Below are 11,832 nucleotides of genomic sequence, written 5' to 3' on the forward strand. Positions count from 1 at the left end.
TAGTTCCTTGTAGCATTTTCTATAACATGGAGTTAGATATCTCCGATATGGTGTCAAAATTTCATATCTAAGACTAAGATCGCTTACACTTTGACTAAACATGTTGGGAAATGCCTTGCATAATTACCCTCTTATGTGAACTCAAACTAGACACTCAGCAGAAACGTAAAATAACAAACAAATTTTTTTTAACGTGGAGAACCTTCTCAACATGATTAAGAAAAAACCACGGGATCCATATGCCATTAAACACCGCTGTAATAATAATGAAAACACAAATCTTAACCTTTAGGCTATGTTTGGATTGATGGTGTTTGATGGAATGGAATGGAATGGAGTGGTAACTAATTGGATTCCATTGTTTGGATATCAAAAAAGTGAATGGAATGGTATGGTACATAATGGAACTCATTCCATCCCATTCCATTCAATCCTTCAATTTTACATTCCCTCCAATTTGGGGTGTATGCAATGGAATGAAGCTTCATAGTTTCAATATTAGCATTTTGCCCCTATTTTATTTTATCATTATTTTTTTCTATTTCCAAATACTTTCTTTTTTCCAAGTTCTGTGTCTTCCTTCGTGTTCCTATTTGTATGCTTGCTTTTCTTTTTCTTTGTAGTGGATGGATATGTACATGTGGTGGATATGTTTGGTTTTCATTATATTCGTGTATTGACATGTACATACGCTGGATATTTTTTGCTTATTCTTTGTTTTGTATACCCAGTGTGTCTGCTTTACTTTTTTTGCTTTGTATACAGGGGCGTACAATTCCTATGAGATGTGCATGGCTCGCTTTGATGTTCTCATCTACATGAAGTGAGTGTAATTCCAATAAGCTCCTGTTTGGGATGATTTATGAGCTTTTGTGTTGGTCGTTGAATTATTGAAGATAAAATAAGTAATGATATGTTTTATATCATAATAGTTGTTTTAAAAAGGGCAAAAATGGAATAAAAAATTATAATTCGTTCTATGGCGTCCATTTTCCAAACAATGGAATGGAAACATTATTCCGTTATATCATAAAATACCCAAACGATGGAATGAAATATTTATTCCATTCTGCTCCATTCCACTCCATTCCATGTAATTCCTTTCCGTTCCGCTCCGTCATGCTCCGTCAATCCAAACAAGGCCTTAAGTGGACCTAACTATACATAACTATGTATCTCAATTTGTAGATACAACTCTCAAAAATTGTCTGACTAGATTTGTTGTCCAAACACTAACCAAATCTCTCTATTTTTCTCTCACACTAATACGAGAAACTCTGTTTTTCTCTCAACTCTAGTTCTATGAGTGAGGTTTGTGTTGTGCTTCGTTGCTTTGTTGAAGCTCCTGTTTATAGATGAAATTGAATCCAAATGCATTAAATGATTGGTTCTCATTTTCCATGTTTTACTACACCGTTTTTGACAAGAAATTCTTAGGTGGTCTAGGACCAAGAAATTTTCTTTGGTCACAACCAAAGAAAGAAGAGAGAGAAGAGAGGAAGAGAGAGAAAATTGAAAGTATTTATTTATTTGTGAAGAGAGACAGAAGGCAAAAACTCTATGTGTGACCAAACCAAATTTCTTGGTCCTGGTTCACACAAGAGTTTCTCGTCTTTGACTATTGCATTCACATTTGCCAAGCTTTTCAAATGTTTATTGATACATTTGAAGTTAACCACCCCAAGCTAGGATATAGGCATGTTGAAGAACAAAATTCAACAACTCTTTTGGTGCATCACTGTGGCTGGACTCCAACAATTCTCCCCCTCCAGCTAAAGGGAAACTATCCTTAGATTAGTTTGGGGTTGCTGCCAAGACTGCAAGTTCTATACAAAACTCTAACTTTCTCTTTTTGTAGAGCTTTTATCATCATACGTGTTTCACTATTATTAGCGTCAATTTTCTTTATTTGCAATAATTTATTTTCTAACACATCACGTATCAAATGATACCTCACATTGATGTGTTTTGACCTCAAATTTTCTTTTTGCAGCTTTTGTTGATCTTCTTAATTGAGGTTCTTGTTCCATCATCATCATCATCATCATCATCATCATCATCATCATATGCTCTGATAAGTCTTAATTTATAGTGATTTTAGTCTTTGAATTAAATAAAATGTGGGATTTTAGTTTTACTTTAGAGCTATTTTACTACAAAATGTTAGTTTTTATTTTCAAGATCAAATAATGAAGAAAAGGAATAATTTTCAGAAGTCAGAAAATAAGGTATGACCCGTGCGCCCAAGCCAACAACCCATGCGTGGATCACCCAGAAAGTTGAGCATAACCCGTCTGTGGTCAAGCATGACTCGTGCGTCTCTTGCTGTACCAAAATAAGAGTTACAAAACCTTTGGAATTTGATGGTTTATGGCTTGTAACTCGAAATTAATGTTTTGTCTATGATTCTAGGCTATAAATAGACCTCATTCCTGAGGCAAAACACATGATGGCACACTTGTAAACTTACTCTAAAGTTGAAATCAAAATTATGCATTGTTCTTAAGCTTTTTTTTTTCTTTATTTTTCAGTTCTTTACATTCTTGTGTTTTATTTTCATGTTCTTTAGATTTCCAATCTTTTACTTTTATGTTATTTACTTTCATTCCTTTATCTTTTAATCCCTTGTCTATTATATATGAATTTACGTTCTAATCTAATCTCATCTTTAATTAATTTTATATCAAATATGAAACGAAGTACTGAGAGGTAATTTTTTTATTAATATTTAATTATATTTCAATTATCAAACGAAGTACCAAGATGCAAAGTTTGATATTGGATCAAATGAGATTAAATAAGGTAATCAAAACATCAGAATATTTTTTAGAGTCTTGGAACAATAAGGTTGCACTTAAAAGATCTCAATGATAGTCAACCATGAAAATAGATTTGATTATTGTTTTGAGATACATTCATGTATTTCGAGAGGAAACATGAAATATCAACGAACACATTGTCCTTAGAAATTAATTTATTATAGAATAGAGAAGTAGATAGGGAATGCTAATGATTTAATATTATATATGATGAAAACTTCAATCCAATGACGTTTATTAAATATTTGAATTTTAAACCAAACAAACAGTATTGTTCTTAACAACTTATTCCTTCTCAGCTAATCAAAACTAAAAATTAGATTGGTAGTTGCTTTAAGTCCTCATGGATCGATATTTTTACTACTCGGTAAAACCGTACGTGCACTTACGGGTCTATCATGCTCTTCCTGCATTGCTTGGTTTTGTTCTATGTGATCAGGCTACTTCATCTTATTGGGTTGTGCTTGCTGATCACAATCGTATTCTTAGATTGAATGTCGTGCATCGTCTAATCTTCATAGAATACCACATATCTAGTTCAAACAACCTTCTTAGCAGCAGGATCCCCTAATCTAAAGTCAAATTCATCTCTTGGTAAACCAAGGTATATACACTCCTTCGTATTAGCATCTAGCTTTGCTTTTCATCTTTTCGAACATGGGCAAATGCCTTGCATCCAAAGACTCTTAAATGGCCATAGAAGGCTATCTTTCTATATAATATGATGACATTGTCATCTTATGTAATATTTAGCATATTTTTCAGTCATTGGTATTTAGTTTTGATCCAAAACAATCCCTTGATACGGTTTCATAAATTCCTTTTGTGGAGTATATATGTTTTTTTTTTCGGACGAAAGGCAGAGATAGTAACGGCCAAAATAAAGGGTGCAAAGGGGTTTTGGTTTACTTATACAGTTTTGGTCCTATACGCACTTCACTCGACGATTGAAACAAGGGAATCTTTCACCATTTTCCTTTTGAAATTTTGCATCTCTACAAAATTGCCCGATCCAAAGAAAAGAACCCAAGTTAAGTGTTCATCCTTGACACGCCACCTATTATCGTGGAAGATTAATATATATTGTCTTAATAGATGTATTAGGCTGTAAAGGTACAAACAAAGAATAGAAAATAAATTCATCTTATTAATTAATTGGATTTTTATTCATATATTCATCAATCATCTGCATTGCATGGTAACATGATAATGTCCTATAAATACCTTGCATGGCAACGAACATAAAAAACACAATACATCTACATCCTCTTATACACATAGTTCATAATAACTAATTAACAACCATGTCAACTAGATCCCTCACCATATTCATCATTGCTCATGTGTGGCTCTTTATGATCACAACATCAGTAGCACAAATAGTTATCGACACAAGTGGTGAACCCGTTGAGGACGATGAGGAGTACTTCATCAGGCCCGCTATCACAGGTAATGGAGGAGGTTCCATTTTGGTCACCAGAAATGGGTCGTGCCCTTTGCACGTTGGTCTTGACAACAGTGAAGGGGCACTTGGAGTGGCTGTGAAATTCACTCCTTTCGCTCCTCGTCATGATGATGACGATGATGATGTTAGGCTTAACAGAGACTTGAGAGTAACATTCGAGGGATTCACAGGTTGTGGGCAGTCGACAGATTGGAGGTTGGGTGAGAAAGACGCAACGAGTGGAAGGAGGCTGATTGTTACCGGAAGAGACAATGGTGCAGGATCACAAGGTAACTTTTTTAGGATTGTGCAGACCCAAAATGGTGGTATCTATAACATCCAATGGTGCCCTACAGAGGCGTGCCCTAGTTGTAAGGTTCAATGTGGGACTGTTGGTGTTATTCGCGAGAATGGCAAGATTCTGTTGGCCCTTGATGGTGGTGCCCTTCCAGTTGTGTTCCAGAAAGAATGATTATTAGTACAATGGTGATGTTTGTTTACGTGGAGTCAGTTTACCTTGTTGCTCAAAATGTAAGGTTAATAAACATATATATGTGACGCTATCGTTACATTCAACTGAACCAGAGAAAGGGAGACTTGCATTCTGGTTGATTGATTCAAATATATATACAATAAAGCTTTGAACTGTTATGTATCTTCTTTTTGTTTACTAAGGAAGTGTTATTGTCCAAACTCTTTCAGGATCTAGTACTCGTGTAAAATAAGTCTGTCTTGATCCCTTCACCGTTTGAATGCATATGGACTAACTCATATCAAACAAACATGTTCCATTCCTTTCCCTTACCATATCGGTCTCAGGAAACTATAGCATTAGAAGTAAAAGTGATCCATTTTTTATTCTAAAGACTTTGAGTTAAAACAGTTTGTTTGAAAGAAGCACGAAGTCAAAGTTTTATAAATCGTAAGCAAAGAGTATCATAACCTCACTATGTCTAACCCACAAGAAGGAGTTTAGCTCATGGTGAGCTAAACATCGGATATGAAGATGAAATAAAACATAAACAAAAACATGAAAAGCTAAATTAATAGATTTAATAAAGCTAGTACAAGATTACAATCATTGAAGGATAGTGGTGAGCTAAAATCATCAACAAGTAATCTAATTCTAATTCTCTAAAAATTAGCACTCATGCTCATCTACGAAGAAGATGAGATAGAGTGAGAACTCTAAAGCTGCTAACCCTAGCTGGAACTTGGCCTCTCTAATTCACTGTCAAATTTTCGGACCCTTGGCACTAACATGTGGTTATCTTGTTATAGTACAAGGCCAACCACTACAAGGTGTACCCTTTGGTCATTTTCCTATGAGTTGTCCTTATCTTATCCTACCTACTCCTGTCATATTCCCTTATATTCCTCGTACTCCAATCATTGGCGCTAACTCATTATTCTTACTCCTTAAGCAATGACCAGAAGTGGTCCCATATATTCCTACTAGTTGTACGACCCGACTAGCAATCCAGGGTGTTGCATCTGTCCATATCTTCGGCGAAGCAATCCTAATCCACGATGCAGCTTCTCGGATCTCCAAAGCCATTCCTCATCTTGTATCATCAAACATCCATAACAAGCATTACTTGTTCAAACTGATTAATTAACACTAAAAACTACCTTAAACTATAAAATCCTAAATAGGCACTTATTAGATGCTTTAGGAAATGCATTCACTCAGTTTCTTGTTCATTGTGGGAGATAAGTGCAATGGGATAACCAACTATTTTGCCGGTTATCAATGGTTAATCAAATATTTCCACTAATAGGCTTCATTATAGAAAGACGTTCTTCCATAAGACCACCATTCTTCAATAACTCAAATTATAGCTTATGGAAAGGAAAGATGCAATTGCATTTTAAGTCTTAAGATACAAGAATATGGAGAGTGGTGATAGGTCATCTTACATTATTCTTAGCATGTTTTTTTAGTTATTTTCAATAGGTTTTAGCAGCAAAAAGGAAGAGTATTAGAACGATTGCCTATGATTTCGGGACTTTAGTAATGTTTTCTATATTTGAGTATGTAATTCTAGTTTTCCCGATACATAGAAATTTTAGGGGGGTTTTGAAGTAATTTACGAAGAAATCATGCAAATCGGAAAATCATGAACAACTGAAGAATTGGCAAGGCGTTGGGAAGACAAAGAATGAAGATTCAAGAGGCCTCAGGATACTTTACATAGGAATGAATTATGTTTCCAAATTCCGAGGCAAATTATTTGAAGACGAAAACCTAAAAACGACGAAGTGCAAAGAAATTGGGCCCGGAAGCATAAGAGCATGCACCTAGGGCATGGAATTATGTTACCATGCGCCTAGGGCATGCAAAATGCACCCCAAGCATTTCAAAATGGGGGGGGGGGGGGGGGGCAATTGTTATCTTATTCATTTTTCTGGGTTTAGCCCGCGTTTTTAGCCCACACCCATTTAGAAATCTCCACTATAAATACTAGCCTTCCTCATTCAGATTCAGATTTCTCGTTCAGAACTGTGACAGTTCAAGAGGAAGGCTACTTTGGAGCTTGGGGAGAGAATTTATCTTCTCCTTGATTTTATAGGGTATGTTTTTTATCTTTAGTAATTTGTTTTTAGTTACCATGTGTAACTAAATCGTTTTAGGTTAGAGTTCTAAGATGAACCTCTGTATATTTTTGTTGGATATTTATATAATTTAATATGTAGTTTATTTTATTTTATTTATGCTTTTGTCCACTGTATAGTTTTATTAGGAAGTAGTTTTATTTCTATGAGAGGTGCAACCCTAGCTGTATGACTTAAAACTATAACTTAGTAAGACCATTCTCTTGAAACCCTTAGTAAGGTAGACGTAGATTAGGACTGTCCGTTTGTAGAACTACTAAGAAAGTGTAGAGAGAGTGTGCGATGAGTGTCCTAAGATTCATAGATGGGCAAACCTAAGGGAACCTTGGCCTTCATTGCCTTGGGAAACACTGGAAAACCAATATAAAGTTTATGTTTCAATTACCTTTGAATAGCAAAACCCCGCACGTAAGGATCACCGTGCAATCAGCAGGTGCAGTTAGCCATCAAAGAGAAATGCCTAATTAGGTACCCAGTGGCTAAAACCCATTGGGTCAGGTGGTGCCCTACCTATTTAGGAAACTCCCAACGGCCTCATCACTTGTATAGTTACCCATAGATAAATAAACGCGACATTTATATTACGTATTATCCAACAATGAATATACAGAGGGGGATTCAAAGAATCCTAACCGCTGCTTACTTTTTTGCAACCAAAACAGGTAAATTCGCTCTGTTGCAAACAGATAAAAATTGCAATTTACTTTTATACGGTCAAACTTACAAAAATAAGTAGCAAGAATTGTACTCGGACTAAAGGACTATCCCCGTGGATACGATACTCTACTTATCATTTTATTACTTGATGAAAACGACTGCTACACTTGCCATTTTGCAAATACAGTAATCAAAAGTTAGTACATCAGAGAGTAATCATTGACGTTGATTACATTCCAATGGTTACTCAAGAGAATGAAACTCAAACTGAGAAATCAGAAGACACCTTGACAAGAGCAGAACAAGAGAGAATGCTCTTAAGTATGCAAAAATACATACAAATATAAATTGATAAGTCTGAGAATAAAAAAGCATGGGAAATCAATGAACAAAAAAGTAAATTTTAGAAAACAAACTATTAATAAAATTACAATTTTAACCACCACCCTTAACATTTTGACACTTCTTTTTTTTTTTCTCTAATTTTTTTTTAAATAAACAACTTTTGTTGTATACTTCATTATTTTTACGTTGACTAAACTATCAAATTGATCATTGTCTCTGTATAAGCCACTCTCAAATTAATCGGTGAATCTAAATCGAGTTTTAGTGACTTTATCCTTAGGTTGTCGTTGAGGGAGAGAATGGTAGAGAAAAATAGTATGAAAAAATAATAGTGTTGAAAGACTTCGACAATATTGTGGTCTTATTTTGATCAAATGGTTAAAGCTAGCCTAATGACCCATGATGAAAAACTCTTATACTTAACTAATACATTTGATACATTCTTAATTTAAATTGATTATATTACTAATTCACATGCAAGTTGGAAGGGTGTAAATAAAAGATGATGTTTTAGAAATGGTACAGATGCCAATGGTTTAAGTCGTGCACTACTATGAAGATAGCAAAATGATATGTTTGGAAATAGAATATGAACATTATGGTAAAATAATCGAATTTGATCCATATTCTTGAATTATGATAGCATATATTTATTTTATGATAAAATTTCATAATTCGTCTCTTAACTTAATTTTATTTAACACTTTTATTTTTTATTTTTTTCTTCTTGATTTAACTCTTTAATTATGATAAAATTTCATAATTCGTCTCTTAACTTAATTTTATTTAACACTTTCATCTTTAATTTTTTTTCTTCTTGATTTAACTCTTTAATTTTTTTGAAGAATTTAAGTTAGCCCACCCAAATTTCTTGGCCCTGGTTCACACAAGAGTTTCTCTTGATTGATACGGTTTCATAAATTCCCCTTTGTGGAGTATATGTTTTTGGACATAAGAGAGAGTAGTATATGTTTTTGGTTTACTTGTACAGTTTTGGTCCTATACGTATTTCACTGGACGATTGAAACAAGGGAAATTTTCAGCATATTCCTTTTGAAATTTTGCATCTGTACAAAATTTCCCGATCCAAAGAAAAAACACAAGTGTTTATTCTTGACACGCCACCTATCATCAATCATATGCATTGCATGGTAACATGATCAAGTCCTATAAATACCTAGCCTGGCAACGAACAGCAAAAACACAAAACAACTACATCCTCTTATACATATAATTCATAATAATTAATTAACAACCATGTCAACTAGATCCCTCACCATATTCATCATTGCTCATGTGTGGCTCTTTATGATCACAACATCAGTTGCACAAATTGTCATAGACACAAGTGGCGAACCTGTTGAGGACGATGAGGAGTACTTCATCAGGCCCGCTATCACAGGCAATGGAGGAGGTTCCATTTTGGTCACCAGAAATGGGCCATGTCCTTTGCACGTTGGTCTTGACAACAGTGAAGGTGCACTTGGAGTGGCTGTGAAATTCACTCCTTTTGCTCCTCGTCATGATGATGACGATGATGATGTGAGGCTTAACAGAGACTTGAGAGTAACATTTCAAGGTTTCACAGGTTGTGGGCAGTCGACAGATTGGAGGTTGGGTGAGAAGGACGCAACGAGTGGAAGGAGGCTGATTGTTACCGGAAGAGATAATGGTGCAGCATCACATGGTAACTTTTTTAGGATTGTGCAGACCCAATCTGATGGTATCTATAACATCCAATGGTGCCCTACAGAGGCGTGCCCTAGTTGTAAGGTTCAATGTGGGACTGTTGGTGTTATTCGTGAGAATGGCAAGATTCTGTTGGCCCTTGATGGTGGTGCCCTTCCAGTTGTGTTCCAGAAAGAATGATTATTATTAAAATGGTGAAGTTTGTAACTATGTGGTGTCTTTATTGAGTTTTCTTTGTTGCTCTAAATGTAAGGTATAATAAACATATATATGTCAAGCTATCGTTACATTCAATTGAACCAGAGAAAGGGAGACTTTTATTCTGGTTGATTGATTCAAATATATATACAATAAAGCTTTGAACTGTTATGTATCTTCTTTGTTTACTAAGCTTTGAACTGTTATGTATCTTCTTTGTTTACTAAAGAAGTTTTGTTGTCCTAACTCCTAATGACAATTATGATGATGATGATGATGATATTTTCGAAGCAAAAGTGAAAATATATTAAAAAAAAAAAAGTAGTGATGGGTATACAACCATTTTGACGGAAAACACTTACGTACCATAGTAGATGGGTACCATTGTACCATTGGCCAGTAAAATTTTGACACATGTCAAAAATCTTTTAAAACCAGTTTTCATAAAAACCGGCTTTAAAAGTCTAAAACAAAATAAAATAATTTGGATAATATCTGAAATTAAATAATTTATGGAAGGTCTTATAAACCCATTTGGGAAAGTAATACCCCAACCATTCATATTAGAACCCAATTATAATAATATAATTAGAATGAGAAACCAAATTAATTGGTTAAGAGAAACAGCATATTGGTTTCTAATATTTGAAGATAATTACTCTACATACTGGGAGTATGAAAATTTTGCAAATATTTTAAGCCTTAAAATACAAAAGTTTATACATGGCTAATAAAGGTGTAAGTGAAAAAATGCAAGATATTTGTGAAAATCTAACAACACTTCAGAAACAGTTGGATAAATTAGTAGAAGTTCTACTAGAAAACAAGTTTGAAGAAAAACTTGAAGAAAAATTATCTGATCTAGAAGTAAACCAAAAATTATTAGATGAAAAAATTTGTCTAAAGATAGATGATCTAATTGATTTACTAAAACTTTTACCCATTAGAGACAAATGTTTAACCCTAGAAGAATTACAAACTTTTGTCAAAAAAGAGGGGGGAGACATGGTAGAAATTTCAGAAAAAATTGAAAAATCAGAGAAAGAAATTAACTTTTTCGCACCATTACCTTAATATGGACGAAACAGAAGAAGAAATAGCAAACCAGCTAAATGAATTGCAAACATTAATGGCTTCTTTAGACATTAATAGAAAAAACCAAATGACCGAAGAATCTGATGACGGATACAAATTTGTCTACGACTTTGATTCAGATAGTTCTTTTAGTATGGAAGAAGAACCACAAGTAGGACTTGTGAAAACTAATGAACAACTTGAAACATCAGAACAAGGACGTAAGAGAGGACGTCAAGAGGGTAAAGAAGAATTTATCGACCAACAAATCATTCAAAATAAAATGGATGAAAGAAAATTCAATCAAATACCATCTAAATATATACCTACAATAAATCGTCACAAAGAAGATAATGTTTTAAACATTGATTGTAGTGAGGATACTAAAAAAGAACTAAGAAGTTGGTATCATGATCACATGGTAACAATCCAATTAGATCCTACATTAGGAAAATTAAGTTCAAAAAGTATTTTCAATTATTTAAAAACAAAAACCATAGGAAATGCTTGGAGCTTTATGTCTGAACAATCAGACTCAGAACTTCCATCAACAACCGAAGAAGTTATAAATCATGTCTATTCAATTCTGAAAAAAGAATTCGTAGGTTTTGATGCGCCAGAAGCAGAAGCAGACCTAATGAATACAAACATCCATAGAATCTTTAATCTAAGAATCTGTGATATGTGTTATGTTGAACCATTTATATGTGAGTTTAGCAAATATTATTATGCAATAAATCCCCAAAAAAGATTACAATACAATCTTTTAGGATTATTTTACAATAAACTTCCATCATCCGTAGGGACAATAATGGAAAAAGAAATCCAACAACACCTAGAAATATTTGTAGGTTTAGAAGATACACTAGGAACAAGAATAACTGCATTAAGGAAGTGGATATCCGAAAAATGCATGGAAAAAACTGCTAAAAGAGAAGCAAAAATAAATGTTTGCTGTGATAGAATTCAAAATAAAGTAGGAAACTACGG

General features: G+C 34.1%; 2 pseudogenes across 1 annotated transcript; both read left to right on the forward strand.

Annotated features, from left to right (window-relative positions):
- The first annotated feature begins 4,117 nt into the window (after positions 1-4,117).
- On the forward strand, positions 4,118-4,740 carry LOC146935665 (kunitz type trypsin inhibitor 104 pseudogene; annotated as a pseudogene).
- Positions 4,741-9,056: 4,316 nt separating this feature from the next.
- LOC146935666 (kunitz type trypsin inhibitor 104 pseudogene) lies at positions 9,057-9,936 on the forward strand (annotated as a pseudogene). The gene has a single exon (XR_015033097.1). The product of XR_015033097.1 is annotated as a kunitz type trypsin inhibitor 104 pseudogene (transcript).
- Positions 9,937-11,832: the final 1,896 nt, after the last annotated feature.

The sequence above is a fragment of the Medicago sativa genome, chromosome 3 (genome assembly GCF_051527215.1).
Source record: "Medicago sativa cultivar Bolivia chromosome 3, Bolivia_mono, whole genome shotgun sequence".
Taxonomy (NCBI): domain Eukaryota; kingdom Viridiplantae; phylum Streptophyta; class Magnoliopsida; order Fabales; family Fabaceae; genus Medicago; species Medicago sativa.